The 19,175-nt window shown below is 44.3% G+C and overlaps 1 pseudogene; it reads right to left on the bottom strand.

The window, feature by feature from the left end:
* Positions 1–46: 46 nt before the first annotated feature.
* The window catches only part of LOC129822496 (bridge-like lipid transfer protein family member 2), a 30,075-nt pseudogene continuing 10,946 nt past the window's right edge, over positions 47–19,175 (bottom strand).

Raw genomic sequence — 19,175 nt, 5'->3', positions numbered from 1 at the left:
ACATGCATGGTGATAAGAAAAAGCGTTAAAGAAACAACTCACTTCATTGAGCTATAATAAACGTTTCTTGAAATATTTAGACAGAAATAATTTACATCTTGCACTTCGAGGAAGATGTAATTGAATAACAAACTAAGGTGTTGGTACACCTTTGCTTTAAAAGAGCTGTAGTGTTAAAATTACAAAACATTACGGAGACAAGCTGCAACAACATTACTTTGCAGAGCCTATCAAAGCTGCAAGTGCCATCAAATATAAAACAACAAGGACATATTTTTGAGGCTTGGTTGTGATATATTGCACAGATATGCTGAGGAACTACAGTGTAAAACAGAAGTCTGCTGTGGCATATATGTTTTCGGGGAAGTCTCATGCAGGGTACAAAATGATATATTTTCGTGTTATTTACAGAAATGCACTTTCCAGTCAGTGTGACAGTATCATTAAAATCCCAACGCTATAATAAAAGCACAAGGCTATAATATATCATTACAGTACTAGTGAATCAGGTATTTCTAACTGTTGCAACAGACAGCATTTCTATGGTTGTCAAGGTACTTTAATTTGAGATGAAAATGTTTTACAATCTACCGGATATACATTTGTTTGAGGATACAGTATTCCTGAACCAGCAGGAAATGATGCTCTGAACAAGTCACATTATTTGCATCTTAAAACAGCATCCTATCCCATATATAGTGCACTACTTTGGCATCCTATCCCCTATAGTGAACTATATAGGGATCCATTTGAGACACAACCATAGTCAACATATAAACTATGAAATGTTCTAATTGATTTAATGGGGAAATGGACAGTGAAACTTAAAAAAATAGCCATCACCCCAGTCATACTATTAACTCAACAAGTATAGGCTGCTCATTCTGAAAGTTAAGGACCATGCGTGATGCATTGAATGAAAATGAAATGTTTACTGTATGGCATGAAAAAACAAGAAAACAAAGATACATTTGCTCAATAAGACCATGGTATTTGTTTTTAGCAGATAACTGGGCCCCATCTCCATAAAGCATCTTAGAATAGGAGTGCTGATCTAGGGTGAGTTGTGACTTTTCGATCATAAATACAAAGGAGAGTCAGGGTCAGTCCTTGACACTGCTTTGTCATCAGTCTCTCTGCCCCATAATGACCTGCCAGCTCCATCTCCACACCAGAGCATACAGTATTTGACTGTAAAGTGTCAAGTGTCATCAGATAACACGCTAGTAAAATGCAGTCTGACCTCTCCATGATTCCTTGGGCTGGGGAGTGTGCTACTGTAGCAGCCATAGTCTGCGTCCCAAAATGGCACCCTATTCTCTATACAGTGCACTACTTCTGACCAGGAACCATAGGGCCCTGGTCGAAAGTAGTTCACCATGTAGGGTATTGGGTGCCATTTGGGACACTGCCATAGACTAGAGCGCAGTGGTTCAGTGCAGTACTGGTTCAGTGTATGTAAGCCTATGGGTCACTTGCGCCGGCTGAAGATGCTCTTCTTGCTGGAGCTCTTGTCTGAGCAGGTGAGACCGATGAGGAGTCGGGCCTTCTCATCCTCCTCCTGCTGCTGAATGCTACTGTCTGACTTCCCCTCAAATGCCTTGCCCCTTGTGTCAGAGCCTGACACCGGCTTCAGACGCAGCTTCTCCTTTATCATCTACACAGAAGGGGGGGGGCAGATATCATAGGTCACTTCAGAAAATATGAAATAACATATGGTTCAAGAACTCCTTTGTGTCCAACAAGCTTTCTCTGCCCTTTACCTTTTGTTTTGAGGTATTCAGAACAAGGTTATGTGGTTTGCTAAGAAAAATGCCCCTCAACCCACCGGTGTGATTAAAACCTCTGAGGGTTTAGAGCTTGAGGTAGTCACTTCATACAAGTACTTGGGAGTATGGCTAGATGGTACACTGTCCTTCTCTCAGCACATATCAAAGCTGCAAGCTAAGGTTAAATCTAGACTTGGTTTCCTCTATCGTAATCACTCCTCTTTCACCCCAGCTGCCAAACTAACCCTGATTCAGATGACCATCCTACCCATGCTAGATGACGGAGACATAATTTATAGATTGGCAGGTAAGGGTGCTCTCGAGCGGCTAGATGTTCTTTACCATTCAGCCATCAGATTTGCCACCAATGCTCCTTATAGGACACATCACTGCACTCTATACATCTCTGTAAACTGGTCATCTCTGTATACCTGTCGCAAGACCCACTGGTTGATGCTTATTTATAAAACCCTCTTAGGCCTCACTCCCCCCTATCTGAGATATCTACTACAGCCCTCATCCTCCACATACAACACCCGTTCTACCAGTTACATTCTGTTAAAGGTCTCCAAAGCACACACATCCCTGGGTCGCTCCTCTTTTCAGTTCACTGCAGCAAGTGACTGGAACAAGCCGCAAAAACCACTCAAACTGGACAGTACTCTCTCTTCATTCAAAGACTCAATCATGGACACTCTTACTGACAGTTGTGGCTGCTTTGTGTGATGTATTGTTGTCTCTACCTTCTTGACCTTTGTGCTGTTGTCTGTGCCCAATAATAATTTCACAATTTTTTGTGCTGCTACCATGTGCTGCTGCCATGCTGTGTTGCTACCATGCTGTTGTGGTCTTAGGTCTTTCTTTATGTAGTGTTGTGGTGTCTCTTATTGTGATGTTTATTTTGTCCTATATTGTTATTTCATTTTTAATCCCAGCCCCCCGTCACCGGCGGAGGCCTTTTGGTAGGCCGTCATTATAAATAAGAATTTGTTCTTAGAGGTTAAATAAATAAATATCGTCTATGGATGGGAAAAGGAAAACGAGATAAATATATAGGACATACGAATGAAGTAAACAATAGTTAACATAGTTCTATATTGTGACATAAAAATAGCTTTAGGCAGGGATTGGCATTTTGGCAGCTTGGAACATCATGATGGTAGAAGTGCCATTTTTGCCATCTAACTGCTACTGAGGGCATGGATGTTTTGGTAATTGGAGGGGCCAGGGTTCTGTGCAGTACGGAGTAGGATTAAGTTTCCCCTACATGCTGACCCTGGGTCAGTTTGACATTTTCCCCAATAATGGTCAAGGGGGAGGAGAGGTTGATCCTAGATCTGCTTCTAGGGGGGAACTTTACCCTGCAGCTGTTGGGTTAGTAATAAGCGGGACAGGGTTCAGTGCAGTACCTGTGCTACCAGGGCTTTCCTGCTGTCCCTCTCCACAGCCATGGCAAAGTCCAGCCAGGTCCACGTGTTGTTGTGGTACTCCAGACAAGGTAGAACCAGGTTCAGATCTTTCCAGTCAACAGTGCTTTTCTCTCCCTATGGTGGACACAATACATAATGAAACTACATTGACTGGGAGTTAAAAAGTACAACCGTTGTTCATACAATTCTGATGAGAAAATTGGATTGAATAATCATGCCTTCGTGACATGTCTGTGTTTGTTCATTGATCTCCTGTTTAATGATATTACATATTCATATACGAATATTACATTTTATTTTATTAAACATTTACTCAAATCAACTATGAAAAAGGATTGAAACCCCATGGTTGATAATACCAAGCATTATGCAATCTGGAAGGCAAGATAATGCTGTCATTGGACAATAACGATTCTTTTGCAAATCCCTGAAGATATGAAATTGAAAATCTGAGATGGATTAGAAATGACATGCATGTCACAAACAAGCCAACAGTGTGAGATGGTTTACATATACAAACAGACAAAACACATGACAACACAGCAGATGTTGAGGTATTTTTTTTCAGTCTGAGAACAAAACATGTGACCTGATGCCAGCTCTCTGTATCTAATAATGGCCGAGTGAGATTAAATGTCTCCCTTCGAGGGGAATGTTTATTTATAAACTCAAAGACACAAGGACATGTATATAGAATCAATAACTGTCTGGGATCTAAGTATTGAGTACCGTTGTACTTTAGCTATCCTGGAAAATCTGGGAATTGCCTGAAATCCTGGTTGGACGATCCCTGGAATCAGGAGGGAATGCGGAGGAAATCCGGGAATCATCCAACTGGGATTTCTGGAAAATTACTGGAATTTTGCTACTCTTGACTTTAGCACATGGTGATACCTACATTGTAGCTGACACAGAGGGGAACGTGGGGGATCTTGATGTAGATGAAGGAGTTATTCATGGCTGCTCTCTCCTTCATCTTGTCGATGTCATCAACAGGATGCTAGACAGGGAAATAAGACATACTTCGTTTCAATACGGTATGAAAAACCTAAGGCTGTGTCTGAAATGGCACCCTAATCCTCATCATAGTGCACTTCTTTTGACCAGGGTCCATAGAGCTCTGGTCAAAAATAGTGCACAATATAAGGTATAGGATGCCATATCCGAAGCAGCATAAATTAAGCGAGAAAGTTGGGAAGTACTTGTGAAACAACAAGCCAATTCCACCAGCAGATGTAGCTAGTTGGCAAAGTAGCAGGGACACAACTTTCACTGGGAACATGTCCCCCCCACATTCTGAAATTGCATTTTTGTCCCCCCCAGTTTCATCATTGGAATGTAATACAAAACGAGGCAACGGTGTGCTTTAGAAACAAGAGGACGCCTCCGAGCGGTCGGGTAGATTGTTTATCAGACTGGATAATTACTTACACACACATGTACGTTTGGGGTCACTTAGAAATGTCCTTGATTTTGAAAGAAAAGTAAACTTTTTGTCCATTAAAATAAAACTGATCAGAAATACAGTGTAGACATTGTTAATGTTGTAAATGACTATTGTAGCTGGAAACGGCAGATTTTTAATGCAATATCTACATAGGCGTACAGAGGCCTATTATCAGCAACCATCACTCCTGTGTTCCAATGGCACGTTGTGTTAGCTAATCCAAGTTGATCATTTTAACAGGCTAATTGATTATTACAAAACCCTTTTGCAATTATGTTATTATGTTAGCACAGCTGAAAACTGTTGTGGTGATTTAAAGAAGGAATAAAACTGGCCGCCTTTAGACTAGTTGAGTATCTGGAACAACAGGATTTGTGGGTTCAATTACAGGCTCAAAATTGACAAAGAACTTTCTTCTGAAACTCGTCATTTAATTCTTGATCTGAGAAATGAAGGCTATTCCATGCGAGAAATTGCCAAGAAACTGAAGAGCTCATACAACGCTGTGTACTACTCCCTTCACAGAACAGCACAAACTGTCTCTAACCAAAATAGAAAGAGTGGGAGGCCCCAGTGCACAACTGAGCAAGAGGACAAGTACATTAGAGTGTCTAGTTTGAGAAACAGATGCCTCACAAGTCCTCAACGGGCAGCTTCATTAAATGGTAACCGCAAAACACCAGTCTCAACGTCAACAGTGAAGAGGCGACTACGGGATGCTGGACTTTAAGGACATGTGAGGCATCTGTTTGTCAAACCAGACCTGTTTGTCCTCTTGCTCAGTTGTGCACTGGGGCCTCCCACTCTTTCTATTCTGGTTTTGTAAAAAGTGATTTTCTTTCAAAATCAAGGACATTTCTAAGTGACCCCAAACTTTGAACGTGTGCATGCATGCGTGCATATTTAATTATGTCCCCCCCACTTCTAAAACCAAAGTTGCGCCCCTGCAATGTAGTACGGAAGTATGAACATTTGGGGATACATAAACACAAAGATGAATCGCTCATATCTCATTTAAAATAAAAGATACCTCAGCAGCCTTTCGGAAGGACCTCCTGACCCCTGATGTCCAGTTCAAGCCTTGGGTGACCCCTTTGCTGGGGCCCATGATCCCCATGGTGACCTCTGAGAGCTGCCTAGGCTTGGTGACAGGCATGCCTGAGACACAATTTACAATAAAATAAAATAACTTAGAACAGACGTGTCAAACACAAGGCCCTTGGGCCGAATTCGGACCATGACACATTTCTATCCAGCCCACGCAATGATTTGGGTTGTTAATTCATTTTGGCCCGCTTCCATACAGCCCGCAATGCGCTGCACTACACGCCACTGCCAACGAAAGTTTAAATGTGTTGTAGACTAAATGTCCATGCCAAGTTTCGGTTCCGAAGGGTCATTGCTGTAGCCTACGGAAACTGACATCTTGGTTGTCAAAAAGTTCAAAGATAAAGGATTTACAAGCGGGTATACATTACTACTAAGAACAATAGGACACGCAAGGGAGTATAAAATTACTCGACAGCTGAGTGATCTACTTTATGAAATTACAGCATGATGCGCGTACATCCGTGAATTCAAAGTCAATTGCGCTGCTTTCGTGTGTTCGGTTTACAGCGGAGGGAAAGTGTACAGACACATGCATAGGGTGACCACATTTAAAATACCCAAATGCGAGACAACAGGATGATTCTGCGGGACAGTGTAGCCTACATTAATAAAAAAAAATGGCAGCATATGCATTTAGATCTTCTTGAATTACTGTTTCGTGAGTACCTTCTGCCTAGATGCGCGTTGTTGAGTTTTGGTCGCACGATAATTTCTTTCTACCATTCACCTAACCATCCTAAAATGTGAAGGTGGTGTTGTTGGTATAATAGTAACATACTATGCGATTATATTTGATTATGTAGAATACTAATGAATCATTATGTGATATTTCATGACATTGATTCATCTTTGATCTAACTTTACTAAACGAGCACCATTGTGATAAAGTGGCAGAGCGACGCAGTGCGCTCCGGCATTGCCTACAACCCTGCAGTCCGAAGCACCGAACTAGCAATTGAAGCGTAGCCAACTCTTTTGCCTTGCGTAACATTTGGTAATGCAGAAACGACACCACATGTGTTGCTGTTTTATGAAAATCTGGCAAAGGAAACATTTCTGGTTGGTCTCAGGAAATGTAAAACAATTTGGATGGGAGACTTAAAATGGGATTGAGTGATGTAGCAGCAAATATGTTGAATGAGCAACCAGTGAGCCTCACAAGTCTGACGAAATGACCATACATCTTTCAGTCTAATATGGATATTTGTAACTCTTCATTAGAAGCATCCTTTCTGTAGGTAGTTATGAGACCTAACTTTCCTCTCCAAGTTTAACCCGAAAGGATTTGAGAAAGATTGGCTGACGATAGACATATACAGTGCCCTGCAAAAGTATTCATCCCCCTTGGCATTTTTCGTATTTTGTTGCATTACAATCTGTAATTTAAATAGATTTTGATTTTATGTAATTGACATACACAAAATAGTCCAAATTGGGTGCAGTGAAAGAAAAAAGAAAAAAAAACAGAAAAGTGGTGCATGCATATTTTTTATTTTTTTATTTCACCTTTATTTAACCAGGTAGGCTAGTTGAGAACAAGTTCTCATTTGCAACTGCGACCTGGCCAAGATAAAGCATAGCAGTGTGAACAGGCAACAACACAGAGTTACACATGGAGTAAACAATAAACAAGTCAATAACATGGTAGAAAAAAAGAGAATCTATATACAATGTGTGCAAAAGGCATGAGGTAGGCAATAAATCGAATAATTACAATTTAGCAGATTAACACTGGAGTGATAAATCATCAGATGATCATGTGCAGGAAGAGATACTGGTGTGCAAAAGAGCAGAAAAGTAAATAAATAAAAGCAGTATGGGGGGTGAGGTAGGTAAATTGGGTGGGTAGTTTACAGATGGACTATGTACAGCTGCAGTGATCGGTTAGCTGCTCGGATAGCAGATTTTTAAAGTTGTTGAGGGAGATAAAAGTCTCCAACTTCAGAGATTTTTGCAATTCGTTCCAGTCGCAGGCAGCAGAGAACTGGAAGGAAAGGCGTCCAAATGAGGTTTTGGCTTTAGGGATGATCAGTGAGATACACCTGCTGGAGCGCGTGCTACGGGTGGGTGTAGCCATCGTGACCAGTGAACTGAGATAAGGCGGCACTTTACCTAGCATAGCCTTGTAGATGACCTGGAGCCAGTGGGTCTGACGACGAACATGTAGCGAGGGCCAGCCGACTAGGGCATACAGGTCGCAGTGGTGGGTCGTATAAGGTGCTTTAGTAACAAAACGGATGACACTGTGATAAACTGCATCCAGTTTGCTGAGTAGAGTATTGGAAGCTATTTTGTAGATGACATCGCCGAAGTCGAGGATCGGTAGGATAGTCAGTTTTACTAGGGTAAGTTTGGCGGCGTGAGTGAAGGAGGCTTTGTTGCGGAATAGAAAGCCGACTCTAGATTTGATTTTGGATTGGAGATGTTTGATATGAGTCTGGAAGGAGAGTTTGCAGTCTAGCCAGACACCTAGGGACTTATAGATGTCCACATATTCTAGGTCGGAACCGTCCAGGGTGGTGATGCTAGTCGGGCGTGCGGGTGCAGGCAGCGAACGGTTGAAAAGCATGCATTTGGTTTTACTAGCGTTTAAGAGCAGTTGGAGGCCACGGAAGGAGTGTTGTATGGCATTGAAGCTCGTTTGGAGGTTAGATAGCACAGTGTCCAAGGAAGGGCCGGAAGTATACAGAATGGTGTCGTCTGCGTAGAGGTGGATCAGGGAATCGCCCGCAGCAAGAGCAACATCATTGATGTATACAGAGAAAAGAGTCGGCCCGAGAATTGAACCCTGTGGTACCCCCATAGAGACTGCCAGAGGACCGGACAACATGCCCTCCGATTTGACACACTGAACTCTGTCTGCAAAGTAGTTGGTGAACCAGGCAAGGCAGTCATTAGAAAAACCGAGGCTATTGAGTCTGCCGATAAGAATATGGTGATTGACAGAGTCGAAAGCCTTGGCCAGGTCGATGAAGACGGCTGCACAGTAATGTCTTTTATCGATGGCGGTTATGATATCGTTTAGTACCTTGAGCGTGGCTGAGGTGCACCCGTGACCGGCTCGGGAACCGCATTGCACAGCGGAGAAGGTACGGTGGGATTCGAGATGGTCAGTGATCTGTTTGTTGACTTGGCTTTCGAAGACCTTAGATAGGCAGGGCAGGATGGATATAGGTCTGTAACAGTTTGGGTCCAGGGTGTCTCCCCCTTTGAAGAGGGGGATGACCGCGGCAGCTTTCCAATCCTTGGGGATCTCAGATGATACGAAGGAGAGGTTGAACAGGCTGGTAATAGGGGGTGCGACAATGGCGGCGGACAGTTTCAGAAATAGGGGGTCCAGATTGTCAAGCCCAGCTGATTTGTATGGGTCCAGGTTTTCCAGCTCTTTCAGAACATCTGCTATCTGGATATGGGTAAAGGAGAAGCTGGGGAGGCTTGGGCGAGTAGCAGCGGGGGGGGGCGGGGCTGTTGGCCAAGGTTGGAGTCGCCAGGAGGAAGGCATGGCCAGCCATTGAGAAATGTTTGTTGAAGTTTTCGATTATCACGGACTTATCAGTGGTGACCGTGTTACCTAGCCTCAGAGCAGTGGGCAGCTGGGAGGAGGTGCTCTTGTTTTCCATGGACTTTACAGTATCCCAGAACTTTTTGGAGTTAGAGCTACAGGATGCAAATTTCTGCTTGAAAAAGCTGGCCTTTGCTTTCCTGACTGACTGCGTGTATTGGTTCCTGACTTCCCTGAACAGTTGCATATCGCGGGGGCTCTTCGATGCTATTGCAGTTCGCCACAGGATGTTTTTGTGCTGGTCGAGGGCAGTCAGGTCTGGAGTGAACCAAGGGCTATATCTGTTCTTGGTTCTGCATTTTTTGAACGGAGCATGCTTGTCTATTATGGTGAGGAAGTAACTTTTAAAGAATGACCAGGCATCCTCAACTGACGGGATGAGGTCAATATCCTTCCAGGGTACCCGGGCCAGGTCGATTAGAAAGGCCTGCTCGCAGAAGTGTTTTAGGGAGCGTTTGACAGTGATGAGGGGTGGTCGTTTGACCGCGGACCCGTGGCGGATACAGGCAATGAGGCAGTGATCGCTGAGATCTTGATTGAAGTCAGCAGAGGTGTATTTGGAGGGCAAGTTGGTCAGGATAATGTCTATTAGGGTGCCCATGTTTACGGATTTAGGGTTGTACCTGGTGGATTCCTTGATGATTTGTGTGAGATTGAGGGCATCAAGCTTAGATTGTAGGACTGCCGGGGTGTTAAGAATATCCCAGTTTAGGTCACCTAACAGAACAAACTCTGAAGCTAGATGGGGAGCGATCAATTCACAGATGGTGTCCAGGGCACAGCTGGGAGCTGAGGGGGGTCGGTAGCAGGCGGCAACAGTGAGAGACTTATTTCTGGAGAGATTAATTTTTAAAATTAGAAGTTCGAACTGTTTGGGCATAGACCTGGAAAGTATGACAGAACTTTGCAGGCTATCTCTGCAGTAGATTGCAACTCCTCCCCCTTTGGCAGTTCTATCTTGACGGAAAGTGTTATAGTTGGGTATGGAAATCTCAGAATTTTTGGTGGCCTTCCTAAGCCAGGATTTGGACACGGCAAGGACATCAGGGTTGGCAGAGTGTGCTAAAGCGGTGAGTAAGGCAAACTTAGGGAGGAGGCTTCTGATGTTGACATGCATGAGGCCAAGGCTTTTTCGATCACAGAAGTCAACAAATGAGGGTGACTGGGGACATGCAGGGCCTGGGTTTACCTCCACATCACCCGAGGAACAGAGGAGTAGTAGGATGAGGGTGCGGCTAAAGGCTATCAAAACTGGTCGCCTAGAGCATTGGGGACAAGGAATAAAAGGAGCAGATTTATGGGCGTGGTAGAATAGATTCTGGGCATAATGTGCAGACCGGGGTATGGTGGGGCACGGGTACAGCGGAGGCAAGCCCAGGCACTGGGTGATGATAAGAGAGGTTGTACCTCTGGACATGCTGGTCTCAATGGGTGAGGTCACCGCATGTGTGGGGGGTGGGACAAAGGAGGTATCAGAGGTACGGAGAGTGGAACTACGGGGTCCATTGCAAACCAAAACAATGATAACTAGCCTGAACAACAGTATGCAAGGCATATTGATATTTGAGAGAGACATACAATAAGGCATAAAGTGATTGCAGGTCTTGATTGGGAGAGCTAGCTAAAACAACAGGTGAGATAACAGCAGCTAGTCAGCTAACACAGCAACAGCAGGTAAAAATGGCGACGACTAGGCAGAGAGGGTCGGACCAACTACACACAGATCCTGAGTCAAAGCACAGAGCCGACAGATAAAAACACAAATAAACAGAATGGAGCACCGTGAACCAATGGACAGTCAAGCAGGCATCAGCCACGTAGCCAAGTGATCACAGTGTCCAGGGGGCAGCCGTAGATGGAGCAGGGAGGCCTCCACCAAGCTAGCACGCGGCGTCCAAAGTTAGTAGCCCGGGGGGTGGTCTGCTCAGACGGAGGGGGTCCGCTCAGACGGAGGCCGGCCGAGGGCACAGCGGATGGGGCACTCGTCTGCAGACCAGACGTGGTCGTGTCGACAGAGAATCCAAGCCGGATGGCGATGGCGAAAGAGTGGTTGTGAACTGCAGAACTGTGCTTGCTAACTGGTGCTAGCTTCGTGGCAGTGGCGCTAGCTGCGCTAGCTGCAAGCCAGCCGCGAGGATCAGAAGTAGCGGCTCAGGGACCACGGCAGGAATCCGGCGCTGTTGCCGAGAGACAGTCCAATGCTGGTAAACTGGTGAGTAACATCCAGGCCAACAACAGGGCTGGTGTCCGTGCAGAAGGCAAAAGCTGCTAGCAGCGGCAAAAAAATGGCTAAATTAGCTTGTAGCTGATTAGCTGGTTAGCTACTGGGGGTTCTTGAAAGCGTTCCAAAGCCAAAAAACAATAGCGATTCCGTATCACATTGGGCGAGGTAGGCTACCGGAAGGCACAATCGAATCAAAAATCGAAAAGAGACAGAAAAAAAATGTTAAAATATATACAAGAAATACGAAAAAACACAAACGTACACGAGAGGACCAAAGAAACACGTCTACACTGCCACGCCATCTTGGAAACATATGTATTCACCCCCTTTGCTATGAAGCCCTTAGATAAGGGCTTATCTATCTGTCCAAAGATAAGATCTGGTGCAACCAATTAGTTAAATAAAGTCTACCTGTTTGCAATCTAAGTGTCACATGATTTCAGCCAGGTCAGTAATATATATATAAATATATAAATATAAATATATATCAGCCAGCCAGTAATATATATATATATACTGTATATATATAATATAATATAAAAATAAATAAATACACACACACCTGTTCTGAAAGGCCCCAGAGTCTGCAACACCAGTAAGCAAGGGGCACCACCAAGCAAGTGGCACCATTAAGACCAAGCAGCTCTCCAAACAGGTCAGGGACAAAGTTGTGGAGAAGTACAGATCAGGGTTGGGTTATAAAAAATATCCAAAACTTTGAACGTCCCACGGAGCACCATTAAATCCATTATTTTTAAAAAATGGCAAGAATATGGCACCACAACAAACCTGTCAAGCGAGGTCTGCCCACCAAAACTCACAGACCAGGCAAGGAGGGCATTAATCAGAGAGGCAACAAAGAGACCCCAGAAGGAGCTGCAAAGCGCCACAGTAGAGATTGGAGTATCTGTCCATAGGACCACTTTAAGCCATACACTCCACAGAGCTGGGCTTTACGGAAGAGTGGCCAGAAAAAAGCCATTGCTTAAAGAAAAAAATAAGTAAACACATTTGGAGTTCGCCAAAAGGCATGTGGGAGACTCCCCAAACATACGGAAGGAGGTACTCTGGTCAGATGAGACTTAAACTGAGCTTTGTCTGGCGCCTTACCCAACACCTCTCATCACCCCGAGAACACAATCCCCACAGTGAAGCATGGTGGTGGTGGCAGCATCATGCTGTGGGGATGTTTTTCATCAGCAGAGACTGGAAACCTGGTCAGAATTGAAGGAATGATCGATGGTGCTAAATACAGGGGAATTCTTGAGGGAAACCTGTTTCAGTCTTCCAGAGATTCGAGACTGGGACAGAGGTTCACCTTCCAGCAGGACAATGACCCTAAGCATACTGCTAAAGCAACACTCAAGTTGTTTAAGGGGAAACATTTAAATGTCTCAGAATGGCCTAGTCAAAGCCCAGACCTCAATCCAATTGAGAATCTGTGGTATGACTTAAATATTTGCTGTACGCCAGTGGAACCCATCCAACCTGAAGGAGCTGGAGCAGTTTTGCCTTGAAGAATGGGCAAAAATCCCAGTGGCTAAATGTGCCAAGCTTATAGAGACATACCCCAACAGACTTTAAGCTGTAATTGCTGCAAAAGGTGGCTCTACAAAGTATTGACTTTGTGGGGGGTGAATAGTTATGCACGCTCAAGTTCTGTTTTTTGTCTTATTTCTTGTTTGTGTCACAACAAAAAGTATTTTGCATCTTCAGAGTGGTAGGCATGTTGTGTAAATCAAATGATACAACCCCCCCCCAAAAAATCCATTTGAATTCCAGGTTGTAAGGCAACAAAATAGGAAAAATGACAGGGGGGTGAATACTTTCGCAAACCACTGTATAAGGCATCCTATGTATACATAAGTGGACATTATAAAAAGGGCCATCAGGCACATATGTTTTTTTTTCAAATAAAAACAATGGCCAGTTTGAGTCGCAGTTGTACGCACATTTTATTTTTTGTATAAAAAAACATAGTAGACAATGTCTGGCTGCAAATGTGTTGTTTTTTCAATATGGCCCTAATTGAATTTGACACCCCTGATGTAGAAGATGCTTTTATCCAGAGCGATTACAGTCAGTGCACTCAACTAAGTTTAGTAGGAAAAACAACCACATATCACAGTAATTGCAAGTTATTACACCCTTCTTTGAAATAGATACAATCAGTAGAACCAGTGCCAGGAAGAAAAACTAGTGTGGATGTGAGTTCAAGAAAGACAGCAGAAGCACCACCACGGCCTCTGAACGACTACCACTCTAGAGTCCACACCCTACACTCCTGTACTTTCCAAAATGGCACCCTATCCCCTTTATTGTGCACTACTTTTGACCAGGGCCCATAGTGCACCATTTAGGGAATAGGGTGCCATGTGGGATGCACCCTCTCACACAGCCCTCAAGGTCACACTAGACCCAGGCTTTTAATAGACACCAGGGGTGACACAGCAACTACCTATCGAATACCACACAAGAGTTGGCAGACAATGGAAACTAATATTGATTGGTTGGGTGGAGACAGGTGTGGATTTCAGGCTGGTCAACATGTAGAGGTTGGATGGAGACTTGAGGGCAAGTGAATGTATATATAGTAAAGCATAACTGTTGCACATCAATAACTGGTAAGTAAGTAAGCCTTGTCCGAGTCAGAATGGCCCATAGGGCAGGCACCCAGCTTCTGTAGCTTGATGTACAAATACACCTCCTGGACAGGATGCTAGCAGGTAGAGGCAATACATACCAGTAGTGACCATTCGGGACTTGTCTTCCTCATCAGCAACTTCCTCCTCCTCCACGTTCCTTCCTGGGAAAAATAATCCCATCATCCTTTTGAAGAACTGGTACATGAGCTGGATGGTGAGAGGAAACACATTCACCTGGTGACACAAACACATTACAACAGAGAAACACGTTTAACTGTATGCTCCCAATGCTTTCATAAGTAAATGTTATGATCATGTTACGACATCTTCAATGTTATGACCATATACATACCTTATGACATCTCTAATGTTATGATCACATGCTTCCTCCTCACCTCAAAGTGCTCCTTGACTGAGATACCTCCCACTGGGGGGTGAACCTTACTGAAGATGCGCAGGGCAAACTGATGGCCAGACTGACACGGGATCTGAGGATGCAACACCACCTAGGAGACACGTTTCATGAAGTTAAGTCACAGAGGTTGCATTCCAAATGGCACCAAAAGTAGTGCACTATATAGGGAATATGGTGTCATTTGGGACGTAAACAAAATAATTACTTGAATAATGCCATGCTCCTAACCGCTGACTCATGAAGCAACCCCAAAATATGTTTCCTGTAATGTAGGAAACCAATTTAATTTCAGAATATTTTGTAAAGATAATACAATGAATCTGAACATGTGTCTATACAGCATGAATCGTGAGCAGGAGAATAAATGAATCAATTCACAACTATATGGATTTTACCTTCTAAATATCCCATATGAGCGGGGAAAAATCTGCAAAACAAACATGACTCATACAGCGACGCAAGGCATGGTACCATACAGCACTCAGATGACGGTGCAAATGCAACGAGGGGCACGCAATAAGACGAAGGACTGTATAGCTGGGCATTCTAGTGACCCAGTCCCATGATGGACATGCAATGCTGAATAACAAAGTCTGAGTCCCAAATGGCACCGTATTCCATTAATAGAGCACTACTATTGGCCAAGACCCAGGTCAAAAGTAGTGCACTATATAGGGAATAGGGTGCTATTTGGGAGACAGTCATAATATTCTGAGTGGGATTTCCGTGATGCTGACTGGATGATGAACAGTATGGTGTCAACAACAGTGACATGAACTCCCAGTTACTGTACCAGCACCATACATACCCTCACGTGCTGCACAGGGGAAACCAAGGAGAGTTAACAACACAAGCAAACACTGCATTAGAGTTATTTGTGAGCACTACATGTTGGGTGCAGCATGGCCTGGAATCATTGGATCAGTCACAGCAGGAGATTAAAACTTCTGACAAAATATTGAAAAAACAAAAAGGCTTGCCCTATCAAAGTTCCCTTTTAGAGGACATATTTGTAAGCTTCACAGGTTCATAGCTCATGTTGTAAAAATGTATCCAAAACGATACATGGATTGAGCTGCAGCCTGCCCTTACCAAAGAAAAGGTCAGATTAGCACTATTTCCTGACCTTGAATGCAGCGTTGGGGAGCAGGTTGTTCATGGTGAACCAGCCCAGTTCCAGGAGATGCTCTGCTGTGTCGTCTGACTTGTTCAGCTGTGGGAGGAGTCAGTTTAAAAGACGTTTAGCGTCAACATCAGGGCCCGCATTCATAAAGCGTCTCAGAGTAGGAGTACTAATCTAGGATCAGGTACCCCCTATATCATCTCATTCATTACTATCTAGAAGGCAAAATTGATCCTAATTTCAGCACTCCTAATTTGAGACTTTTGGTGAATATGGGCCCAGCTCTCTTGCCGAAGCACAGCATGAAAAGAGTTAGGGTCATCTCCTTGTAAGGACAGAGCAGTGTCCTCCCTGCCCCATGCCCACCCACCTTGCTGTACATGAACCTCTGCAGCTCCAGCTCAGCGATGCCCAGCTGTCCATCCTCCTCAGTGAAACACCAGCGGGCCTGGGCAGAGCAGATCTCTGTCCTGTGAACCACACTCACGTCCTCCGGGGGCTTACGCAGCTCCAGCTTATTGGCCCTCTGCAGCTGGAAGTCTTTAAAACATCTGGGAGCAGAGCGAGACATCCAGAGAAGAACACAGGAGACTTCCCATGGTTGGCTGAGTAGTTTCCTAGTCCTTGAAATGATGGTGTGTGTGGCGGTGTTGGGCTGACCTGATGAGGATGTTGAGCTCCTCACTCTTCATCTGCATGTCAGTCTTCTCCTGGTTGAGCTGGTTCTGCAGCCTCACGTTGATCTCTGACAGCTCATCTCCTCTCAGCTCCTCAGGCTGGGCCTGAGGGAGGTCACACACACCACACAGGTCAAATACACACTCACCAAGTAGATATTTCAGAGCTTAGGGATGTGTTTATTCCCACTCTAGATTATAATTGAATAAAGTAAACTAGATCGAATACAACTGTATCGTCCCTCCCATCGGAATTACCTTCAACTTTGGTTTTCACCTCACAAGGCTCACCCTGATATTGGAGTAGATCTGTTTCTCCAGGCGTCTGATCTGGGCCACGTGCTGCCTGACGGCCTCCTGCAGGTGTAGAATGCTGCTGCGCTGCTCCTCTGGGTTACTGGAGATCTCCAGCTGGAAACGCACTCGCTGCTTCTTCTCACTGTGCTCCTGGGGACAGAGCCCACACACAACATGGTCAGAGGGTAGGACAGGAGGCATCCCAAGTGACACCTTATTTAAAGCCCTGGTCAAAAGTCATGCACTCCATAGAGAATACCATGGCATTTGGGATGCAAAGGGACTTGTAAAGTTCAGAGAGACTTCAGCTATCATACAGTAAGGGTGAGTCCAACTTCCACTCATGTAAAAATGTCACTTAGTCTCCCATTGACCTCAATGCATGGCTAAGTGAAAATTCGACTTAAGTGGGAGGTAGGATTCGCCCCTTACACAGTTGCAAATGCTATAGGACAAAACACAGTCAGATGTTGACATCTCGTTACCTTGCGTTTGGGCTCAACGTGCAGCAGTAGGTTGTTGACGATGTCCAGGATTATAGCATACTGCACAGGGTTGGTGGAGATCTCCAGGTCATGGTGAATGAGGGTGAAGGTGTCCACAGCCCCTGATAGTACAGTGGGGGGAAAGATACCAAGGGCTCAAGCCTTTACACTCAATAACACAGCAAAAAACTGTCTGATGTTCCAACACTGTATTTGAGGATGTAGGTTGCCTCAGAATGAAATAGAACACCAGAATGGATTTTGGCATTCAAATAGGAGAAACAAATCAAGGACATTTTTCATACTAGAAATTGATACATTTTTAAAAATGATAATAATATTGTATAAAACAGTGCATTATAAACTTAGCAAAAAGAGAAACGTCGCTTTTTCAGGACCCTGTCTTTCAAAGATAATTCGTAAAAATCCAAATAACTTCACAGATCTTTATTGTAAAGGATTTAAACACTGTTTCTCATGCTTGTTCAATGAACCATAAACAATTAATGAACATGCATCTGTGGAACGGTCGTTAAGACACTAACAGCTTACAGACGGTAGGCAATTAAGGTCACAGTTATGAAAACTCAACGCTGTGCGTTACAGGGAAGACATCCTCCTCCCTCATGTGGTACCCTTCCTGCAGGCTCATCCTGACATGACCCTCTAGCATGACAATGCCACCAGAGATGCTGCTCATTCTGTGCGTGATTTCCTGCAAGACAGGAATGTCAGTGTTCTGCAATGGCCAGCGAAGAGCCCGGATCTCAATCCCATTGAGCACGTCTGGGACCTGTTTGATGGGAGGGTGAGGACTAGGGCTATTCCCCCTAGAAATTTCCGGGAACTTGCAGGTGCCTTGGTGGAAGAGTGGGGTAACATCTCACAGTAAGAACTGGCAAATCTGGTGCAGTCCATGAGGAGACGCACTGCAGTACTTAATCCTGCCGGTGGCCACACAAGATACTGACTGTTACTTTTGACTGTTACTTTTACCCCCCCTTTGTTCAGGGACACATTATTCCATTTCTATTAGTCACATGTCTGTGGAACTTGTTCAGTTTATGTCTCAGTTGTTGAATCCTGTTATGTTCATACAAATATTTACACATGTTAAGTTTGCTGAAAATAAACACAGTTGACAGTGAGAGGACGTTTCTTTTTTTGCTGAGTTTATGATCTCTATGGGTTGCCTTACCAGCTTGTTTTTTCAGCAGGTCTTCCTTCTCGTTGCGCCGTATCTCTGGGGGTTTGATCTGCGTGGCCAGCTCAGGGTCGATGTCGTGGCTGTAGCCGATGTAGTACATGCGACAGCTGCAACGAGAGATGATACGCTGGACCTGCTGGGTGTCATTCACCTGGGCCGGCTGGTTCCAGTCTGGATACACAGAACAGAGAGGAAGTGTTACATTTACCTTAACACAAGTTAAAGGGTAATTCCACCACTTTTTAACCTTATCATCATCATCATCATGTGGAACTTTTAAACTACAGAACATATAAAATGTGCAGTTTACAAATATGTAGACACTTATGGTGCTGGAGATGGTGAATATAAATTTACATTTTTGGGGAATTCCCCCTTTTAGGAAAGATTCAGATCAAGTTGAGATGTTCAGTTTTGCAGGGCTATGGTTTAAACAGAGTGCATTCTATGAAGTAGAGTGGATGTGTGAGGAGCAGCAGTACCTGTGGTGGTGCTGACCATGCCTCCAACAGCCTGACCATTCTCCATCAGCTCCAGCACTGAGTCCAGGTGACGCTTCCTGTGCTCCTCAATGTTTTTCACCTGCAGACGCACCACACACAACCAAGGCAAAGACACACGGTCAAAGCTATGACAGCACCCTGAATCTGAAAGACTAACTGTACAAATACGCTCTCTGTTATGGACCTAATACAGAAATACTCTGTCATGCAACTTGGACTTGAGCCTGAATGTAAGCCATCATGAGCCATATGCAACACATCACCATTCAATGCTACAGATG

Source organism: Salvelinus fontinalis, chromosome 24 (assembly GCF_029448725.1).
Source record: "Salvelinus fontinalis isolate EN_2023a chromosome 24, ASM2944872v1, whole genome shotgun sequence".
Classification (NCBI taxonomy): domain Eukaryota; kingdom Metazoa; phylum Chordata; class Actinopteri; order Salmoniformes; family Salmonidae; genus Salvelinus; species Salvelinus fontinalis.
This window is presented reverse-complemented; position numbering and strand designations above follow the sequence as displayed.